Source organism: Natator depressus, chromosome 8, assembly GCF_965152275.1.
Source record: "Natator depressus isolate rNatDep1 chromosome 8, rNatDep2.hap1, whole genome shotgun sequence".
NCBI lineage: Eukaryota > Metazoa > Chordata > Testudines > Cheloniidae > Natator > Natator depressus.
In genome coordinates, this window is record NC_134241.1 from 92973777 (window position 1) to 92990274 (window position 16498).

The following is a 16498-nucleotide window of genomic DNA, read 5'->3' on the forward strand; positions in this document are numbered from 1 at the left end:
CAGTTTTTTTCCAAGACCAACAACTTTCCAATGTAATAGGAAACTTTCATCTGGATGGAGATGGAAGATCTTTTCTGAGTGCAAATATAAATAATAAATAAATAAAAATGCCCACATCTATTGATGTCCGCACACAGGTGACAGTTAAACGTCAAGGTAACTCTCTGACAGCTCACTCTGGAGTGAAGCACTGTAGCAGCAAAGATGCGTGACAGTTTGTGATAGGATGTGAATTCCACATCAAAGTGAAATAGCAGGGGGGAAATTAAGCAGGCAGAACATGGTAGGAGTTATTATTACTCATACTGAAACTTTGTACAGCTGGGTAAATGCTCCTATTCTTAGTGCAAGGGGATTTTTTTATATTAACATCCATCAGCAGGACTTATCTGAAAGATGACATCTCTAGCTGCACTGTATCCGATAATATCTCCAGTACTTGCTCAAGAGGGGAGAGTCGCCCCCTACTGAGTCACCTTCAGCAGCCTGAATTTTCCCTTGAGAGAAACCCTGACTGGGTTTAGCAACATGCAGCCCACAAACAGACTGTAGCTGAATGCAAAATTCTCTAAGTGCTCTGAAGGCAAACTTAAGGAAGTCTTCACTGTTGGACTAAATGAAGTGCTTGCTTGGATTTTAATGTCAGGTCTTAAACCACCCAGGCAGGAGGGCAGGAATACAGATCTATGGGTGGAAGAGTAGGGATTGGAGAAGTGTCAAAGGAAATGGGAAGCAGAATAGGAGATATTAGGAGCAGTGGGAGGGATTGGGGTTTCTGACTGCTTCTGGGAAGTATTTATAAGCACAAAATGAGGAATGGCAGAAAGACTGGGTCAGTCAGGAGAGTGGAAGAAGAGGAATGAAGTGGAAGAACATAAGAACGGCTGTACTGGGTCAGCTCAATGGTGCATCTAGCCCTGTATCCTGTCTTCCAACAGTGGCCAGTGCCACATAACTTCAGAGGGAATGACCAGAACAGGGCAATGTTGAGTGATCCATCCCCTGTCATCCAGGCTCAGCTTTTGGCAGTCGGAAGTTTAAGGACAACCATGGGGTTGTGTCCCTCCCCATCTTGGCTAATAGTCATTGACAGACCTATCCTCCAGGAACTTTATTCAATACATGTTAGGGCATCAGACTGGGCCTCAGAAAACCTGGGTTCTATTTCTGGGGCTCTGCCACTGACCTGTTGTGTGACCTGAGGTAAGCATGGCCCCTTCTGGGGTCTGTTTCTCCTCCTACCCTTTGTCTGTCTTGGCTATTTACATTGTAAGCTCTTCAGGGCAGGGGCTGTCTCTTACTTTGCGTATGTACAGTGCCTAATGCAATGGGACCCTGATATCAGCTCATGCATCTAGGCATTGTGGCAACACAAATAATAATAACTGAGTGGAGATGGGTCTAAGGGAATATGCAAGAGTAAGGTCGTTTTGGAGGAGTGCCTACAGGGAGGGAATATTAAGGAGTGGGATGGTACAGTGGAGAGGTGCTTGGATGCCACAGACAGAAGACAATTTAATTAGGGTGACCAGATGTCCAGGTTTTATAAGGACAGTCATGATATTTGGGGCTTTTTTTAATATGGGCTCCTATTACCCCCCACCCCCTGTCCCCCGATTTTTCACACTTGCTTTCTGGTCACCCTAACTTTAATAGAGGAAGATTTAGCAAATGGGGAGGAAAGATATAGATTGCTAGGATATGGGTAGGGTGCATTAGTGAAGAGCCTATTAAAGCTAGTAGAGAGTAGGTTTATGGAAGACAGGCATATAAGAGGAGAATAAATTGATGAAAGTTAACAAATCATGGGATTTAAAGTGTATTATGGAAAGGAGCCATGGAGGTTTGTGGCAGTTTCTGGCACCACTTGCGTAGTTTCCTGACTTTTATAGAGAAATGAGGTTGCAGAATTAAGAAGATCAGAGGTCTTCAGTATCCGCAGAGGTGTGTAATTTAGCTTGCAACCGTTGTACCACTAGCAAGCAGTAAAAAAGTCTATTACACATCATGTATGTGTTGGTGATACAGCATAGCTGGATTAAAATAGTGGGGAGGAGATAATGAAAATTAAACAAAAGTTTTTAAAAAAACTAATCACACCAGAGAAGACAGACAAGAGACGCTGACAGGCAAGCCAAGGAAGTAACATTTGCTTGAGCAGAAAAAACCAAAACAGAGAACAGGATAGATGAAGAATGGAGTCAGAAAAGAGAACAGGAGAATCTCAGGGGATGCAAGCTAAAGACCAGATGGCAGGTTATAGGAACAGGGTTAACTGCAGAGGGCCTAGTAAAGGTCGGAGTTGATTGGGTCCAAAGTAGCAGCACCTGTCAGGTAGGAGAAAAAGAGGGAAGACTGAATAGTGTGAGTACAGGTCAGCATAGTTCTAGAATACCTTGTTTGTGCAGGCAGTGAGCGGAGTAGGCTTAACTAAAAAGGTCTAGATTCCAGAAAGGGCAGCAGACACTGCAGACAATAAAAGATTCATCTGGAGAAAAACAGGTAGGTCATGATCAATGTGTAGCTGGCAGGAGGGAAGTGAATGAGAAGCCGATGAAATGGAGAACCAGACAAGGAAACCAAGGCAGCAGACTGAAGTCCAGTGAGGTAAGTCAAGCCTTTTAGAAGTGGCCAATGGTCAGACTCTCTCTGCAGTAGATGGTCTTCAATTTACAGCTGTAAATTGGAGCTGTCTAAAGGATGGCCAAATGCAGCCTGCTTTCATCTGTAGGAGGTAGATCTTGTCCACATGGCTACTTCCTTCACTAGGTGAAGTAGAGCAGATATGGAATTTTATTGTTGATGAACTCAATCAACCAGCAATTTCAGTTACACTGGGAAAGCTATGAGTCCCTGGATGGTTGGATTAAAAAATTAAGCACATCTCTCTGCAAATTAGGAACATTGCTCAATCCCCAGGTAAATTTCTGATATGGCCCTTAGTACTGCCAAAAATAAAAATTGGATGCCATTCTTGGAAGTGATAAGGCCAGCCCCTAGAAAGCATGAAAAATCGCTTTCAGCCGTTGATCTTTTGGCCTTTCTGTGAAAGCTTCAGAGCTGTGGGGGAATACCTACCAAAAACCCTATAGTTTTGCCTGCAAACATTTTTAACATATTTGTACCTGGGGCTGCATGCAAGCACCTGAAGTTCATGGAGTAGAGACTTTGGCTCCAAGGTAAGATTTGAAACTTTCTGTGACAGTAAATTGCCGTCCCCAGAAAGAGGTCTAACCAATTTTCAAACAGTAAAGGTATTCTGGTACTGTTCAGTCATTTTGATGTGTGTAGTTTTCCATACTAGGAGGAAGGTTAGAGCATGTTCCACAAGCAGAGGCAATTTAATACTAAAGATCTTTACTTTAGATTTTTAATATCCCAATGTTTGGGTATAGGGTTTTTCTTCGCTCTTTATAAAGATAAAACCAAGAACAAAATTTGGATCCAGATTCAATTAACAAACACTCCTAACATTGAGAGCTGGGGTTTTGGGCCAGACCCAACTCTAAGACTATATGTAACCTGGATCCAAGAAAAATTTGAGAACTTCCAAAGACATTACCTCCCGCCTCTGACTCCATGATCTCTCTCTCGCCACCGTACCTGTGACCACCTCTTCCCCTTGACACACTCTTCTCCTTATTCCCCATTCCCAATGAACTGGTTGATCTTCCCCTTATCACCACCTTTTAGAGACTTGTTTATACATCCTGCCAAATATCTCCAGTGTTTAATGGATACTTGTGAATGGAGGTTGACATCTCTATTGAATTAAGCAGAAATTAGGGAAAGTTTGGGGGTAACAGGGAGGATCAGCTAAACATCACCTTCTAAGACACACATCTCCCGAAAAGTCTTTCAGCAGTGATCTTTGCACTCTACCCCCCAAGCTCATATTGGTTCCAGATGCATTATGTGTGTCTGAACTGTGTTATGTCTAGATTGTAAATTCCTCAGGGCACAGACTGTCTCCTCATGTGTTGGTATAGTACTGATCAAACTGTCAGCGATGACTAATTGCCCAATCCCTTGTTTTCATCCTATCCATAGCTGATAAGGGAAATGATCCTGAATTTCTTGTTCACCCAACACTAGCAGGGAAGTCACAGGAGAGATCAATTCTCTTATCCACACATATCATTTGTTTTGCTTAGAAAAGTCTATGTCTACAAAGCGTATTCTCTACTTGTGGACTAAACAATAGAATACACGTTGAGGTGTTATGGTAATACCACTACTACTAATGTCAGCAAGGCACTAAGTAACCGTGTACCTTCCTAGTAATCACGGTATTGGAGCTGCCTCAAGTAATAATGTATCTTTTTATTTAATCTAGAAATAAACTTGATCTCTCTGTAACCAGATAACTTTCAATGTCATGTTTTGGGACACCTCACAATACAAGTCTGTTAGTGAACACACTGGTAGTAGCTAAAATATCAGCATATGCAACCTGTAATGGCCTGAAGTTTACAGTTTTTGATCTCACTTTATATTAAAAGTTCATAACCAGAGGGAACAACGAGCTGTTATTTTAAAAAACACCTCTGAGCGTTGCCACGTCAGCAGCAATGTTTAAATATATATATTCTTATCCCAACTCTGTCACTATGACCCCTTGTGCAGAAATGAATTCAGACCACTTCTGATGGGAATCTTTGAAGTAATTCAAATGGGGCAAAAGTTCAAAATATTAAAGGTGTAATTTCTCTCTCTACCCCAAACTAACAAACATTCACTTCGTTTCTACAGGAACTGGTACAAATAGCTTGGCTTTTCCATCCAAGATTTTTATATATTTATTTGTGTGTGTGTGTGTGTGTGTGTGTGTGTGTGGTTTCAGTTCTGTAGTGTTGGGTGAGCTCATGCTGAGGTATAAATTAAACAAGATAGCACACACATTACACTATGCTAACTTTTCCCCAAAAGAGACACCAAAAGTAACTATGCTGTTTTAATTAAGGTCTCAGAAATAAAACTCTTTTCAAGATAAAGTGAGGGCCAGGTTAGCCCCATTGACTTCAGAAGGCTCTGGCTCCTTGTGGTAATGCAAACTAATGGACAAATATTGTGTTCTCATCAATTTATGCTGGAGAATGAATACTTTTTCTTTCAGGAAAATTTGAATACTGGTGGAAGGTACACGAATAACATCTCCAGAGTTTAAAGGGCTTGTGTATACAATAAAGTTGCACCAGTTTGACTTAAGATGTGAATTTAAACCAATTTAGTTAAGCCAATGCCAAAGACGGTGTGGATACTTTTCTTTCATTTTTCACCAAACTTATTGCTGTTTAGTTTAAGTTGGTTAGGAACAGGATTGAGTTAAACAGAAATAATACAGCTGAAAACAAAATAGGAACTGGTGGGAAGTTTTCCATTGAAACTGTTTAAAAAAAAATGCAGGAAACTGGGTTTTAATTAAGTGACTTTTTCCTCCTCTGGAAAATTTCAGTTTTTGTTGGAAAAAAATGACATACCCAAAAACTGAAATATTTGAGCCAAACCCCAAAATATTGTGATTCAGATGTCCCATGTTTGTTCCTCCTGGGAGTTGTAGTTTGGTTACCTCATGTCCCCATTCTCCTTTCTGGGCCAGGCTTCCCAACCTCACTACAGCTTCCACTCTGCACCATGGCCAGGGTCTCCCATGATGCAACTACCTCCCCTCTCCATGACAGGAGACCATGGTTCATCATGGGAGATGTAGTCCAATCTGTCTTTAAAAGAAAGCTGCAACTCCCACAAGACAGCATTTCCTAATCAAACTATTTTGGTTTTCAGCCAAAATATTTTGGTGTTCGATTTTTCAGTGAAAAGTTGTATTTTCTGCTAAATAAATAAAGCTAATTTTTCAGCTTGCTGTTATGAGCACACAGAGGTTTGCACTGGGTTAACTAAATAGGTTTTAAATACTGATTTAAGTTAAACCTGTGCAACTTTCTTTTTGCATACAAGGCCTAAGTCATCCTCCTTTCCACAGAACAGGTACAGCAGGGGCATTAGTAAGACCTGTGAGGCATTGCTAATCCATATGGTTAACACAACAGCTCCCCTCTCCTGAATGTCACCCCAAAACTGAATCAAGACCAACTAGAACCATATTTGAGACTCATGCAACAACTTTGTCCAAATTAGCCAAAGGGATCCATTATGAGCATGTAGTCTGACCTCATGCATAACACAGGCCAGATTTCACCTACTGATTCTTCATCTAGCTTAACAAGTTGCTGCAGAGATAAAGCATATCTTTTAGAAAGGCATCTAATCTTGATTTAAAGATTCCAAGTGATGGAGAATTTATCACATCCCTTGGCAATCTGTTCCAATGATCAATGACACTCACTGTTAAAAATGCACTGCTAATTCTTTCCTTATTTTTCATTTCCAGCTGTCTGTTTGCTTCTGTGCTACAAATAAAATTGGAAGTGGGAGTGTTGGGAAAATTTCAAAATTGTTTGCTCATATTAGATCTTTGCCCCAATTTTTTAGACCCAGCCTCTCAGATAAGCATCCATGCTGTGGTTGCTCATTAAATATGGGGATTTGCTCATCACTAATTCTTCTAAAATTAAGATGGCTGTGTTCTACACTCAGTCTGTCTTTTGTCCTCTGTGAGACTGTCACATCAGTGTTGTCAAATGTTTCGGTGGTGATAAGGCCACTTAGCACCACACTGTGACCATCAACTCATATCATATAAGCCACCAAACAGCCACGAGACAAGAGTAACTTTTAGTCAGAAATCAGATTTCTCTGAGTGTCCCATTTAAAAAAAAAGGATTTGTATTCCATTTTAAGGCCCTGAACCTTCCAGTCCCCTGGAGAATGACAATTTTGTAAACTTTTCCCACTCTACTGGTGACATATTTAACCCCACATCTCCATCTAATGGAGCCCAGAGTGCATATCAGAGGGGACAACAAATTTTCTAGTGGATGGTTGGTTGGTTCATCACTGTAGAACTGGCTTCCAACAGAGATTATACTCCACCAAGACTTGCCACTTCTGTGGCATGGTACAAGACCCATCTCTTCATGAAGACCTAATGGATGGTGTGACAGAGTGCTATCTGTAGCACCCTGGTCACTTAGGTGATTGCATAACCAAAAAGGTAACAGGCTTAATTGGAATCAATTAACCTATTATGGTGGGGAATGTTGCCATTTGGGGACAATGGTTGGGCTAATGAGGTAATTAGCTCAGTACAGGGGATCTTGGCTGTGCTAGGGCAAAGGATCTGGATGCAGTGGATGGATGAGATGCTGTACTGGCTAATTGAACAACAAAAAAAGATGCAGAAGGACCCAGCAAGGAGAGAGATAAGCACTCCTGGGTTGGCAGATGAAACAGCAACAGGCCTTACAGGAGTTCATCAAGAAACAATCCCAGGTATAGCAGCATCTCCTGCAGAGGCTGGTGAATGACAATGCAGGAACAGGACATTGGACAGTAAGCCTGGGACTATGTAAGATGGCTGTGAAGGATGACCGTGATGCCTTTTTGATAATGTTTGAGCATTTAGCTATGAGTGCCAAATGGGACAAAGGGGCATGGGGCTGCAGCTTGACCCTTAACTCATCGGTGCGGACCAGGTGGCTGAAATAGCTCTAACAAAGCATCAAGCCAAGGACTATGACACATTGAAGGCTGCTATTTTGGATAGGGTGGGCATGTCAGTGGAGAAATACCACCAAAAATTTAGGGCAGCAGGATGGAATGATGGGGTACATCCCCAGGCATTCATACAAAAGCTATTGGACAGGGCCAATTGGTGGCTGAGGCCAGAAAGACAGGACACAGGGGCTGTACTGGACTCAATTACTCTGGAATGGTTCACACAGAGCTTCCATGAGACTCTGAAAGGTTAGGTAGTGGGATAAAAAGTTTGAGGAGCCGCTGTCACCAAAGCCTGGAAAGGGGATGATGTCAGAGGTGAAGAAAGGTGCCTCTAGTGCCCACCCAGTGGTGTGTTATCAGCGAGGGGGTCAAAGGACAGTTAAAGAAAGACTGCCATGCGTAGACCATGGGATTCTGAGTTCTGTGGTGGGTGGAGGTAAAGGCCAGTCTGGGCATAAGGACAATTCCAGTCAAAGTGAACTGGACAACCACAATTATGGATTCTGCAGCTGCATGTTCCCTGGTGCGGAGCACCTTGGCCAGGCTGCAGTGGTGACAGAAAGGGGTGCTGATTACAACGAATTGTGCCCACAGGGAAAGGAACACCTAGCCAGTGGCTGTTTTTCCAATGGAGGTAGAAGGGAAGTTTCAGTGGGAGAGAGTGGGAGTTCTGAAGTCATTGCCCTATGCAGGAATGATTGGAATGGACTGGTCTCTATTTCTAGTAGAAAAAAAGTGGGAGGACGGAGGAGGCAACCTCTGTGGTGGGGCTTGTGTAAAGAACTCTCTGTCATACACCCTCCAGGCAACCCTTCAGGACTAGTGTTAAATAATGCTAGACACAGGCCAACAAGCTCAGAGAGAATCCAAATGCTTGTGGACTTGAGGGGGGGGGGGAGAGAAGTACTGGCAGGGGGCACTATATCTGGGAGTGATGGATCTAGTGGACAAGCAGGGCAGAGTCTCAGCCAGCTCCCAGGGGGAGCAAGTCATAGGCAAAGCCCGAGATGGAAAATATACTAATGAGGGAGAGAAGGTCCCTAATAATGAGGCTCTGGGGGGAGAAGAGGGGGATCTTAGGCAGATAGCCTGGGGCACGGCAAGTTGAGGGAAGAGAGAAATCTCTATATAGATACAACCCAGGGGCAAAGAAAGCTGGAGGAAACGTCAACGGGACACGAGTGGTGTGGTAACTGATAGGTCAAGGTGGAAATATGAAACAAACCTCTCGTCTCTGAGTTTACTTTCTGTGGGTGGGGGTCGCTTGTCTTCTACTGATGCCCCATGGACAGCCAGTGTAAAAGGGCATACGATGATCTGGTAGAACCCCAGCCCTGCAAAGTGAGTAGGGCTCCAATGGGGAGGAAGAGCCCCCTCCCTTCCAGGAGGCAATAAAAGGTCTCAAATGACATAAGAAGGGGGAAGGTATGTGATAGAGTGCTAGCGGTAGCACCCTGGTTACTTAGGTAATTGCATAACAGAGAAGATTACAGGCTTAATTGGAATCAATTAACCTGTTATGGTGGGAATTGTTGACACTTGGGGGCAATGGTTGGATTAATGAGGTAATTAGCTCAATAAGGGGAAGAGGTATAATTGGCAGGAAAAGTAAGTAAAGGGGGAGCTCAGAGAGTGAGCAGGGTGTGTGGAGAAAGCTGGGTGGAAGACTCCTCCTGACACATGGCTGTGTTATGTTCTGCAGTGCTTGGTATCTAAAGATTAAAGGTACACGTGGGGACAAGAAATAGGCTGTGTGTGTGTTGTGAATAAGAGACCACCCAAACGGGCTAGGCAGTGTGGCACACTGGGTAGCTGAGGGAGTGCCCTGTGGCAGATGGGCCGCATCCTCCAAACTCTACCTCAGGTCTGATTATCCTCTAACTTACACTGGTATACATAAAGGGTGATTCCAAGTCAATTGAGTGACCAAGGTGGAAAACCAGTACAACACTAGATTTAGGTCTTTGGAGCCTAATTCCTCTCAGGGAAAGTGAGGAGGTGAAGTTGGAGAGTTAAGCTCATTGGGAGCAGACTTTGTCCGCTGCTGATGAGCACCTTAAATATTCATGCAGCAGAAGTATTAACTGTGTGTAAAAATTTCAGCTTTCCAGGGCAATGCAGACACATTGTTACAAAGAAATGGTAGGAAATCCACACAAGTTCTTGAAATGCAACTATTTGCCTGCAAAGACACAACAGGCAAATGTAGCCTTGGCCTTGATCCGAACAAACAACTGTACATTGCGTCAATAATGGATAACTGCATAGACACTGGCTCATGGAATCTTAAAATAATTCATCAGGCTTTTCTCCCCCAGTGGCTGCTCCCTGACCTACTAATCTACAGGGACCGAGTCAGTGGAAGGTTGCTTTTTCAGTTGTATTTGTTAAGGACAAGATATTAAAAGATCTTGAATGCCTTCTGTTCCTCTGAAAACAGCATTTGCAATAGGTATGTAATTGTATTTTCAGGCTCCTGCATTGGGATTTGGATATGGAAGGCAAAGTCATGCAGGGTGTTAATCCATGCATGCACTGTCATGCAATACATACAGTAGCTCCCAAAAGCAGGTGGAGAATGGGCCTGGCTATAAATTTAACATGCGGATTAACTCTTCCAAGAAAATGCTTGTGCAAAGCAGTATCCTGCAGAGCAGCTCCCCATACAAATAACTGTATTGTAAGGCGCACATGTCTCTAGGGACAATAATTAGAAAAAGGAATACCCAGGGAGCAAATTGACCCATCAAAATATCGTCCTTTTCTGATTTATCAGGGAACAACTGTTTGTACATCTTGGTGTGACACTTGGACAATTTAGCATCTCTAATCAGGCTGGAGGGTCAAACATGCAAGAACTACAGCAGTGACATATAATATATTGAGTATTGTGCATAACTAAGCTATCAGCATACCCTGTATACTTTATTAGAAGCAAAATATAAATATTTCCAGTGCAAGACACTTACTGTACTTTGAGTTTGCTTGCCCAGTAATGCTTGGTTAAGAAACCATTTTTGGTTACCTGGTGGGAAAAACTGAATAGATTTCCCCAACCCACTTCCATCTTTTTCTCTGCCAGCCTCTACACTGTCCCTTTGCTCCCCAGGCCTCCCCAGCACATAGGGATCAACACAGGATAAGGAAGAAACAGGCCCATGTTCATATATTGGCTGCCATGCTTATGTGTGTGGGGTGGAATCAAGTTATACAGACAAGAGATTTAATAAACAGCATGAAGGGGAAGCAAATATGATTGGAAATGGGGCAAAGGCTCCACATGGAGGTTAGTATTACTACACTGCATTCTTTCCCATTCCCAGCCAATGGAAAGCCATTCATACTTTGCTTTGGGGGCTATGCAAGAATTCAGGGCAGTTGTAAGTCACCAGAAGAGAAGTGTCCTCAAGGGAGTTCTACGCGGCATTTCCCTCAAGACAAGAGTAACTTGTAATGGAATTCAGTCTAGTTTGAAGAGCCCAAGAGGTGTGCAGCAGCGCCTGGCTGGTAGGGGTGGAGACTAACCAAAAGCAGCACAGCATGGTAGGACCACCAAACTAGTGCTACAGGTGGACCTTTGATCTGCAGTGAGCCCAAGAACCACATATACTGACCCTGCTCCTGCAAATCTCAGCCTTATAAAAGGAAGACTGGCCTCAATCCTGGCCTGTCCGTCATTCTACTGAAGGTCCTTCTTCCAACAGGTGTTGTGGAGCACAGAAGCCATGTCTCTGTCCTTGTCTTCTGGAGCTTTATTATTTATGTTACAATAGCATTTAGAGGTCCCAGCCGACATCAGGATCCCATTGTGTTAAGTGCTGTACAAACACATAGTAAGACATTCCTTTCTCTGAAGAGCTCATAATCTATTTATAGTCTGAAAAGGGGCTGGAAAAAGGAAGCATTATTATTAATTTACAATGGAAAACTGGGGTATAGACAGATACAATGATTTCCCTAAGATCACACAAAGTCTGTGGCAGTGCCAAGAGTTCAATCCAAACCAGGGTTACAGTCCAGTGCCTTAACCACAAGACCCTCCTTCTTCCTCTCTTGGGAAGTGGAGGAATCTTGTAAATGGATTCCTGGATACATTTCTCTTTTATAGGATGCTTTCACAAAATCTGCTTATTTTAAACTATATTACTATGTTATCTTACCTTTATGTATGATTTTTTGGTAATAAGGGGTAATGTTCAACGTTAAGAGTATTTAGCCATTTAGCAATTCACCAAGCGTTGTGGTGGATTCCCCATCACTGACCATTTTAAAATCAAGATTGGATGTTTTTTTCTAAAAGATCGGCTTTAGGAATTATTTTGGGGAAGTTCTGTGGCATGTTTTAGACAGGAGGCCAGACTAGATAATCACAATGGTCCCTTCTGGCATTGGAATCTATGAATTATGCAAAAACCTTGAATTGAGTCTCATAATGATGAATGAGAGAATAAGACATTCATTTATTTCCTTTAAGAATGAGTGACAATCTGATTCCAGATATCATTTTTGGTCAACCATAATACACTATAATTCCAAAGTAATTGTGTAGTCTTGTGTAATGTATTGGAGTTATTTGAAGGCAGCAGATATGCTAGATGTATGTAGTTACTTAGGCCAAATATGTTTAGAGTTTCTCCTACACATTTCTGTAATTACTAGAGCTGGTCAAACATTGGAATTTCCAACCCATGAGAAATTCTGATATTTTGATGTTTGTTTTTTTTCATTCTGAATCAGGATAAAAAAGTCAAAATACCAACATTTTTCATTGAATGGAAAGTTCTGAAAAATTTCCCTTTGGAAATATCAGAATGTTTTGTGTAGGTGTTTTTGATTGAAATGAAATGCTTTGACATTCCTGAATCAAAATGTGTTATTTGGAGTCAGTCTGACACTGAACTGCATCTATCTGAGTTGCTGCAGTGCCTTTGGGTGCCTCATGCCCCATTTTTTCCCCTATGGGCTGGGTGGCTGGGCCAGACTACCTCTCCCATGATGAACTTTGGCTATTAAACTCCCATGATGCAGCACACTGGTTCCACAGAAGAATCATACTTTCCCTGTGGGGGTGGAAGAGGGCAGGGAAAGATTTTGCAGAAAGGAGTTTTCCATCAAAGAACCATTGACAGAAAATTCCTTACCGCCTCTCTGTGTTGTTATTATTGGTATTGCAGCTGTGCCTCTGGACCCCAGTTATAGTTCAGAGCCCCTCAGTATTAGGCAGCATACACATAACAGAAAGGCTGTCCTTGCTCTGATAAATTTATCATCTGGTGGTTGTTTCTATTTGATGTTGTTTTATTTACTCTAGCAAGTACCTCAATACACTCCAAAACCATAGAAGGGATTTCTTAGCTATGCTAAGTGGCAAGACTCATCGATGGTCAAATCTTCAGCTGGTGTAAATGGACATGACTCCATGGAAGTCTATGGGTATATGTACACTGCAGTTAACAGCTGCGGCTGATTGGGGCTTGTGGGATTTGGACCAAGGGGCTGTTTAACTGTGGTGTTGAAGTTCGGGCTTGGGCTGGAGCCCAGGCTCTGGGACTTTATGAGAGGGGAGTGGACCAGGCTCCAGTACGAGCCCAAACATCTATACCTCAGTTAAACAGCCCCCTAGCCCAAGCCTCATGAGCATGAGTCAGCTGACATGGGTTAGCTGTGGGTGTTTAATTGCAGTGTAGACTAAACCTATAGGGCTATGTCCATTTTCATCAGCTGAGGAAGTGGTCCAATATATTTACTCAGAATGGGCGTTCAGAAATGGATGTTGACTGGAGTTTTGCTACTAACTTCAATAAGAACGGGCCCATATGCCATGCCTCTCAGGGTTCAGTGTACATAGCATTTACTTGGTTCTTTTCTTTCATTCCCACACGTTGTATAGCCATTCTTGGATAATCACCAATTGATTCTCAGTGTAAGTTAGCCTTGATACCTCCCTCATAAACTCAGAAACCTCCATAAAGGCAATATGCACATTTTCACGTATTGCAACAACCCACTTACACGTTGTTCACAAAAGCGTAAGTCCTGGCAATAAACGGGGCCCACTGCACTCACACTGATATACTGTGCATGTCCTACACACCATAACACACAATACTTAGAGCTGCAAAAGCAAGTCATAATTAGAGGGCAGGCAAATGAATCATCCTTTGTTGCGTTATGTAAATAACTAAATCCAAGTCAAAATAATTGCCAGCAGACTGATTGGAAACCTCATTTAAGGACGAATACAGAAATGTTGCTTTCCTTACTGAAAATATCTGTTGTCTAGTGATGTTCAATGTTTGAACAAACCCTGTCTAAGTCAAAGTGAGAACTAACTGCCTGGGCCTGGTGACATATGTTTTATATTAAGAAACTGTTTGAGGGGCCTGTATGACTTAGTGGATAAATCATCAGGTCTGTCCCCTTGTAACTCAAGGCAAGAATAGCCTGTGGCCCTAAAGGAAAAGAAACTTGGTCTGAGCTTAGTTCTCACTGGAACAATAGTTTACATCATAGAACTTATGCTTCACCAAGAAAAGGTTGGTGCACCGGAAAAGGTTGTGGACTAAACTAATAGGAAACCTGAATCCTATATAAGTTACTTGTATCAGGCCTTGTAATCTGTATTTAAGAGCTGACTCTTCAAGACCTGCCATCATGGACCTGTTCTATGGGTTTTCTTTTTTTATCTGTAACCTTGAACGCGAACTTCTTGATTAAATACAGCCAAAGGAATGAAAAGGACGATAAGAAAGGCCAAGGATATGGAACACAAATAGCAAAGGAAATAAAGAGAAATGCTAAGATGGTCTTTAAATATCTTAGGAGGAAACCAGCAAGGAGTCAGTAAGGCGACTAGGAGACATGGGCTGGAACTTAATGACAGATGATGCTGATATTACTAGGAAGATGAATGGATTATTTACTGCCACATTCACAAAAAAAGCTGAACATCACATCCTAGAGATTGGAGACGTTTTCCTGGGAGGGAAGAAATGTTAAAAAGCTTTTAATAGCTTCTGTCCAAGCAAGATAGGTAACAAACATGAGTATTAGGAAGTTACAAGGAAACATGCTCCGATGAATTACATGCCAGAAATCTGAACAAAGTAAATGAGGGCAAGAAGCATGTCTATTCTGACAGTGTGTTAAGTGCAGAGGAAATGTCAGGCATAAGAGGATGGTTATGCATAGTGGCTCCCAGTCCTGTATTTAAGACCTGATAAAGGTAAGGTAGGAAATTATGGGCATCTACAGATAAGTATAGATCTTTGGTCTCAGATGTGGGAAGCTGCTGAGAACACTGATAATAGATGAAATTGTGCAACAGTAGGAAATAAGACCATACTAAGGCTATGCCTACACTACCGCGGTAAGTCAACCTACGCTACGTGAATAACGTAGCCGGAGTCTACACTGCGGGGTCTACACTGCGGGGGGGTCGACGGGAGAAAATCTCCCGTTGACTTATCTTACTCTTCTTGTCAGGGGTAGAGAAAAAGGGTCGACTGGAGAGCAATCTGCAGTTGATTTGGCGAGTCTTTACTAGACCTGCTAAATCGACCACTGGTGGATTGATCTCAGAGCATTGATCCCCACTGTAATGTAGACCTGCCCTAACTCCCATACTAGATCAGACCAGTGGGTCCATCTAATCCAGTAGCCTGTCTCTGACAGGGGTCAGTATTATATGCTTCAGGGAAAGGTGCAAGGAGCCCTGAAGTGGTCAGTTATGGAATGTCTCCCCTATGGGCAAGTTATCTTCTAACCCTATTGGTTGGGGTTTGGTTTCTGCTCTGAAGCATGAGGCTTTATAGCCCTTCTAATGTTTTTATTTTTAAAACAGATAAATTTAATAAATAAAATCCTTCAAATTCATGAAAAGTAAAGCATGACTCCCTCTGGGTCCAGGCACAATTATGCCTAGACACCACAATAATTGGAGGCCTATAGATACTGTAGAGTCATGTCCCAGGATTCTGCAAGGAAACAATGTGCTGACAGATGTGATGTAAGACTGAACATCTAACCATCTGTGCCACACTATGAGACTGATGGCATTTTTGGGTTAAGAAGAGGTATTAATTAGTCCCATTGCTCAAACCGGAATTTAACTACAACAAGTTTGCTCTGCCTCCCAAATCAAACCATCAGCAGGATGTCAAAATACTGGAGTTCAAAATAGTATCAAAGAGTAAAATGTTGTAGTGTGCTGAAACATGGATTAACAACAGTTAGAAAGTTTAATGTCCCCCAGTACTGGATTGTTTAAGAATTTATTTGAATGTTTAAATGCTACTTCATCTCCATTTAGATCTAAAACAATCAGAAATCCAAAGACTAACTTCTGAGGTCACCAGACTCTTTGTTTTGTATTAGATAATAATTGTAATTATACTTGACTTTTCATCCCTAGATTGAAGAACACTTCACACAAGTGGGTAAGTATCATTATTTCCATTTCACAGCTGGGGAAAATAAGGACCAGAGAAGTTAAATTACTTGTGTGCAGGGTTACTCAATGTTTTCCCAGACAAAGCCTCTTTTTTGAGTGTCCTTTCTCTGTTCGGGGAGGATTTTAAAAGTAATAGGCAATGGCCTGGTTTTTGTAGCGCAGAAAAGCTGCAGGTCAGAAAGAGCCCCAATTAAGAGCCCCAAAGAGCCCCAGAAAGATCCCCAAATTGCTTGATTGGTCCCTCCCCTGCATCTGCAGCTGATTGGTTCATTCCCCTGAAAGCACAGCTGCTGGATCCCACTCACACAAGCCCCGGCTCTCCGCTCTGGGAGGCAGCGGCAGATTAGGGGTCTGTGGGGCCCTGGGCCAGAGCAAGTTCTGCTTGCAATTCCATCCCCCATCCCCCCGGCTGGGTCGGGGCATGAG